This window comes from Solanum dulcamara, chromosome 8 (genome assembly GCF_947179165.1).
Source record: "Solanum dulcamara chromosome 8, daSolDulc1.2, whole genome shotgun sequence".
Classification (NCBI taxonomy): Eukaryota; Viridiplantae; Streptophyta; class Magnoliopsida; order Solanales; family Solanaceae; genus Solanum; species Solanum dulcamara.
This window is the reverse complement of record NC_077244.1, coordinates 50,908,391-50,915,663: the sequence shown is the minus strand read 5'-3', so window position 1 is coordinate 50,915,663 and position 7,273 is coordinate 50,908,391.

Here is a 7,273-nt window from a genome sequence, read left to right as displayed (position 1 = left end):
GATGTGCCGCTAGAACTTGAACCAGAGCCGAAGTCAAACGATCATGAAGTCCAGTATTGTCGATGCGTCTCAGAGTGCACCAAATATGGTGCACCAGCGCACCACCAGATTTCAGCAATTTACCAAATCCTTGGTTTCAACGCTCCGGACTCATCCCGAGTCAGAAAAATACAAACCATATATGGAATCTGATTGGAAACAACAATTCAGACTCAACAGCGTAGTTAAAATTCTAATCAGATATCATTACAACAAAAAGTGGGTCCCACCTTCGAATATCAAAATCCACCAAAGGGGTTAAAATGAACCTGGAAGCCTCGAGAAACAAATAAAAGGTCATCTCTAGATCTAACCGTGTTGTCAGAATTCCCATCCAAGCACGTTTTCCAAGAATGTTGACCAAAGAAAAAATTGGCTTAAAATTCCTCAAATTCTCATCTCAAGACCTCAAATCTTCGTTACAACTCCAAAATTGATTCCTTAAAGTCTCCTAAGCCAATTTTGATATTTCGGAGCTGCTGGAATCGACGAAATTCCATTCCGAGATTTGTATCTCCGATTGACCCCAAATACCACTTTTTAATACTTAAAGCTTATGAAAACTAAATTCAATTCCTAGAACTTAGTTATTCTTCAACCATTAACATAAAAAACTCTCTCTCAGGTATTGTTCATCATCTTCCCAATGATAACTCTCTCTGAAGTCTGCTGGAATGGCTTCACTGCCGCCGGTAGAGCTCTCTATACCACCGGACCGCAATATGAACATAACTCAAGAAACATCAACCTCTAATATAACTAATAATACTTCGAATCTGCAAAAAAATATTGATAATATAGTAGCAATTTCAACTAAAGATGGAGTGACTCAAGTACAATCGACCAGACAAAAGTTCATTATTACAACTCAAACTTCTCAAACACCTGAACTGTGTCTCCAAAATTCCTCGAATCTTCAAAAAACTGATGCAAACATTGTTCATGTTACCATCTAGGAACTGAGACATGCACAAAGAATTATTTCTCTACAAAATTATGGATTGATTCGAGTAAAAAGAAGTGGAGGAGATGAATCCTCATCACATGGACTACAAATAGTCCAAAAATCGCAGGAATCCACCGCACAATTGAGAGCAAGGACCAGGCGACCCTTGAGAGAATCGCCTCAAAGTTGCTGGAGTCGTGCTATCAAATTCAAAGGGGTTTTGGGCAGATTCAAACCAATAAAACCACTGGGGTTTGTTCACCATGTCAAGGCGTACCTGTGAGAACAATTTCCACCGGAGAAACCATTATCGACGAAGAAATTGATGGCGATGCCAGAACTCCGGCGACACAAATTGACCAAAACCAATGCCAAATTATTCCTCAGGATGTTATGCGTCCCCCAGGCACAAAATCCACCTCAAATCATATCCGTATTGTTCGACTATCAATTTGAACTCTACAAGTTGCACAACTGTGGAGTACACTGTTCTGAAGAACCAATTTTTGGATTCTTTAAATTCCTAGGATCAATTACACCAGCAAAGGGATGGAATAAATATATTTGATTGTAGTGAAGAGTATGATCATGGACCAAAAGGAATTATAAATTGGCATAGCACTGAGCAGCAATATAGCAATAAGTCTTCAAAGGAACCCCAAGGTATGTCTGCGAACTTAACCAAGCAATCTCTAGTAGACTGTGTTAATTATGATAACAATGATATACAAATGCATGCTAAGATATTCGAACAAAATACTGTGAATTTATCTTCTAAAGTGCTGCCAAATGAAAATGCTCATAATGCCTCTTCTACTAGAACCAATGATATGCAGTTAGATGTGATCAACAATAATAAGAAATTGCATTCTACTAGTGATCATGCTATATTAGTTGTTAATCAAAATGAGTAAGGGAACAACCAATCTCATGCAGATGTGCAAAAATGAAACAAATTAAACAAACAACTTGCACATTTGTATAAAGGTCCTAATGTGAACCAACAACCAGCCCAAAAGCCTTATATTCCTAATAACAATCTTATGAGAGTGTCTAGTAATTTTGAGGTTTTCAACCCCAATAATCAACTACCTCTGAGGACAATAGAAACAGCTCAGGCCCCAAAAATCCAAACCAAACTAGAGCTCCAAATCTAACTATTCTCAATCCTCCAAATCCTTTGGTGCCTCATGCTTTGGTGACTATATTAAAATCTCAAGAGGCTAAAGAAAATACCCCCATTCATATAAGTCCCCCCAAGATCACTACTAAACAAGGTCTACCTGTTGTGGTATTTAATGGAGAGGAATTCATGGTTAAACTGGCTGCTAGATGCAAATATACTCTTATTGGAAAGTTTACCAACACTATGCCAAAAATGGAGGTTAGTAGGAAGGAGTTCATCCTTCAAACTGAACTCAAAGGAGGAGTTAAAATCACACATTTCAACTCTAGACACTTGTATATTGATATTGATAATGAATATGACTATTCAACAGTGTGGTCAAAAGGGAAGATGTATATACAAGGTCAACTAATGAGGCTTCAAATCTGGACCCCCACTTTTAAACCAGAAGTGGAGACTCCTTTAGTTCATATATGGGCTATCTTGCCTGAACTACTTTGGCACTGTTATTGTCTTGAAATGTCAACTCCATTACTATCTCTTTTAGTAAGGTTTTGTTTTTGGATTTGGCCACTTATAAGAAAATAAGGGGTAGCGTAGACAAAGTGAAGGTTCAAATTGATCTTACCAAGAAAATACCTCAACATGTGTAGATGGGGTTTGATGAAGATGAGAATGGTGTAGGAAGGTGGCAACCAGTGTAATATGAAAAAGTACTTGAGTACTATCAATACTGCAAACATCAGGGGCACATCACTAATACTTGTACTGTGAGAAGAACGGATGAGGAGAACAAGAGGAGAAAATCATAAGAAGAAGCTGAAAAGAGCAAAAACAAATCAGTTACAGGTAAAAATAAAGCTCTACAGGCTCAAGAGAACAACTAGCCTAAGGAACAACAAACCAAAAAAATGACTGAGGAAAAGGAATAAGACCAAGAACAAGAGGGGTGGCGACTCAAAAGAGGAAATCTAAGAAGGATGGACAACTTTATCAACAGGAAACACAACAACATAAAACACAAGGAATGATTTCACATGGGGAAAACTCTGAACTTTCCCAACACAATACCAGAAACAACTAGCAAGAAAGAAATACGCAGCATACAAGTATGAATCCTAACTCTAACTCTAATGATTGTAATGGACAAACATGTAATGTTGACTCTGGAGTCCAGAGTCAACCACCCCCTCTTCATAGAATTCCAGACCCCAGTCCCCACAATCTTATGCAACAGGTTGTTTATGTGAGTGAAACTAGCAAACTTGCATACACGCAACAAGGTCATAATATGGCTGTTAGAACTGATCCAAATACTCCTTTGGATAATATAGATTGCAATAATATAAAAGGAAAAAGCTCAGGTATTGACTCAATTCTCCCCCACCCCCATGGCCCCCCCAATAACTTTAATATGTTAAATGTTGTTGCTGAAGTAGTTGCTAGAGGTATGGATGGGGGAATACAGGAGACACCCATTAACTTGTAAGAAAGAGATACCAGGGGGAGGGAAGTTCTCTTTACTGACCTTAGGAAAGACTTTAGATCCCCTTCTACCACTATCTATGATTCCAACAACTCTAATATACAGGTGCAATAATCTGACCACCAGGGTTCTAAAGATAAGTTTCAGGATAATAAGACTGCTATGAGAACTCCTATAATCATTCAACAAATTCAGGGTGCAAGTCCTCAGATTTTGAATAACAAAAATATTATTGCATTGAGTAAGAAGAAGAGAGATGCATTGAAGAAAAGACAAGCTTCAAAAACTCAAGATGCATTGGACAAACTTCAAAAACTCAAGGATTATCACAATATTTCCATGTTGGCAATTCTTGAACCATTTTCAAACCAATCTCATCTCAACTTTACAGGCTTCAGCTTAGAATGGATAGTGCCATTCATAACTCTAATAATAAAATTTGGCTTTTTTGGAATCAAGAAGTGGATTGCTCCATTGTAAGCCAAGATAAACAACAAATTACTTTTGAGATCAAACATGTTGCATGTCCTATCACCTACCTCATAACCTGTGTTTATACCAAATGTAAGGATCACCTGAGAAGAGATTTTTGGGAGAAACTTCTACAGTACTCCAGTTGTGACAAACCATGGTGTACCATAGGGAACTTTAATGTGATCACTGACATTGAAGAAAAGATGGGAGGCCAACCTTATAATATAAATAAAAGTTTTGAATTCATAAGTGTTATTAAAGCTTGTGGACTCATAGACTTGGGTTTTCATGGTGCAAAGTATACTTGGTGCAACAACAGGGATAATGATGTCAGGATTTGGAAGAGACTTGATAGAGCCATGGTCAATGACAAGTGGTTAGAAATGATGCGTATGACAACTATAACTCATCTAGCTTTCACTGGATCAAACCATTGCCCATTGTTCATGAGGTATGCAGAGATACAGAGTAATGCCATCAAATATTTTAAGTTCCTACACTGTTAGACTAACAATGATAACCTCCTTAATGCTGTGAAAACATGTTGGGGGAGACCTGCTGTAGGAAATCCTATGAGAAGATTTTAGGAGAAAATGAAAAGAGTGTCTAACACTCTGAGTAATTAGTCAAGACAAGAGTATGTGGATATTTTTGCTTCCATCACTGAGTTTGAGGAAAAAGTCAGAGATGCTGAGGATGAAATTATCAGAGATAACAAAGAAGACAATAGAACCAAGCTAAACCAAATCAATGCTCAATATATCAGGTTTTTGAAGGTGGAGCAGTCCATCCTTAAACAAAAAACATAGCTTTAATATTTTAAGGAAGGGGATGCTAAATCAAAGTACTTTCATGCTATTATCAGAGGGAGAAGAAAAAGGTAGTACATTCACAAAATTGATGATGACTAGGGTAATGTTATTCAAGGTGATGCAGAGATTGCTAAGGCTGCCTGTGATCATTTTGAAAAGATATTTACTAGGGATAGCAAGAAGATCAATGAATATGTAGTTAACTACATTCCTAGATTGGTCAATGACCAACAAAACCAGTTGTTGCAAGAGCTACCTAAAATTGAGGAGTTGAAAAGAGTGGTTTTCTCTATGAGTGCTACCTCAGCTGCAGATCCTGATGGTATGAATGGCAAGTTCTTCCAGTCTTGCTAGGACATTATCAGTGAAGATTTGTTGGAGCTGATTCAGTACTTCTTTAGTGGCCATGAAATTTCTAAATACATATCCCATGCATGTTTGGTTCTACTCCCAAAAGTAGATCATCCTAACAAACTAGTTGACTTTAGACCTATTTCTCTTAGCAACTAGACCAGCAAAATAATCTCCAAACTCCTCAGCATCAGATTGGCTCCCATTCTCCCTTACCTTATCTCAGATAATCAGTCTGGATTTGTATAGGGAAGGAGCATATCTAAGAACATCATATTGTCTCAAGAAATCATCCATAACATAAATAAGCCTAAAATTGGTGATAATGTGGTTATTAAGCTTGACATGGCTAAGGCTTATGATAGGGTCTCTTAGTTCTTTATTTGTCTTGTCATGAGAAAGATGGGTTTTGGAGAAATATTTATTGACATGGTATGGAGAACAATGTCCAACAATTGGTACTCAGTCATCATTAATGGTAGCAGGCATGGTTTTTTCCATTCAACAAGAGGCCTCAAACAAGGAGACCCTCTCTCCCCTGCTCTCTTTATTCTTGGTGCTGAAGTGTTGTCTAGAATGCTAAAAAACCTTCATCATCACTACTTTTACACTGTTTTTAAATGGAAAAAGGGCCCCTCAAATTAACCACTTGAGTTTTGCAGATGAAATTATCATTTTTACCTCAACTTCCAAGTTCTCCTTTAAAGTAATCATGAAGACATTGCAGGTGTGTGAGGATACTTCTGGGCAACTTATTAATAAGGATAAGAGCCAATTTTTGATCCCTTCTCACACCCCTACTGATATAATTGACAGAGTGGTTTCCATTACAGGTTACCAATGTACATATGGTCCTATTACTTATTTGGGATGTCGATTGTACATAGGAAGGCAAATGATTATCTATTTTACTAGTATGGTTGCAAAAGTGATTGCTAAAATCCAAGGGTGGCAGAAAAGGATGCTGACTTATGGGGGTAGAGCCACTTTGGTTAAATCAGTGCTTTAATCACTCTCTATACATTTATTGTCTGCTATAACCCCTACCAGGACTACTTTGAAGCAGATCAAATGCCTTATTACTGATTTTTTCTGGGGTTGGGATAAGGATAAAAGGAAGTACCACTTGGCCTCATGAGAAACTCTTAGCTTATCATATGAGGAAAGAGGTATTAGTGTCAAAAAATTGAAAGATGTTTTCTTAGCCCTGCAATACAAGCACTGTGGATATTCAGGTCAAAGAGAACTTTATGGGGAGATTTCCTTAAAGCTAAATATTGCCAAAGAGCCCACTTTTTCATAAAAAAAGTGGAACACATGCCAATCTCTCATATGGAAAAAATGATGAAGAATAAGGGTGATATAGAGTCTTATATACAGTGGACTTTGTACTCTGGGAGCTGCAGTTTCTGGTGGGATGACTGGTTGGGAGTTGGTCCTTTAGCCAATCACAATGAATATATTCCAAGGCTCAACAACTCTACCGTCTCCATGTTTTGAGGAATGGAAGATGGAATGAAGAGAAAAACATTCTCAACACTGAAATTAGGTTCCAGCAAGGTACTCTTGATCAGGCTCATTGGAAGTTGCGGTCACATGGAAACTTCACCTGTAAATCAGCTTGGGAACATGTGAGGAAGAAAAAGAGCAAGACTTTGACTGATACTTTGACTTGGCATAATAATATCCCTTTCAAGGCTTTATTCTTACTTTGGATGGCCCTGAGATACAAACTTCCTACCAATGAAAAAAATTCTACTTTTGGGGTACCACCAGCAGCCTGTTCTTGTTGTTTCAGACCTGACTTAGATAACGCATACCACATTTTTTGAATTAGGAAGATTTGTTAAGTACATTTGAAAGCACTCGTCCAGTTGGTTGAGGATCCTGCACGTTGACAGTCCTCCGAGGAACATTGTGATGAAATGGTTGACCTTTAAGCCTAACAACTCTGCTCATCAACTTATTCTTTAAGATACTCTTATTTTCATATGTTTGAATGTGTGGAAGAATAGATGTACTAGTAAATATGGGGGGTA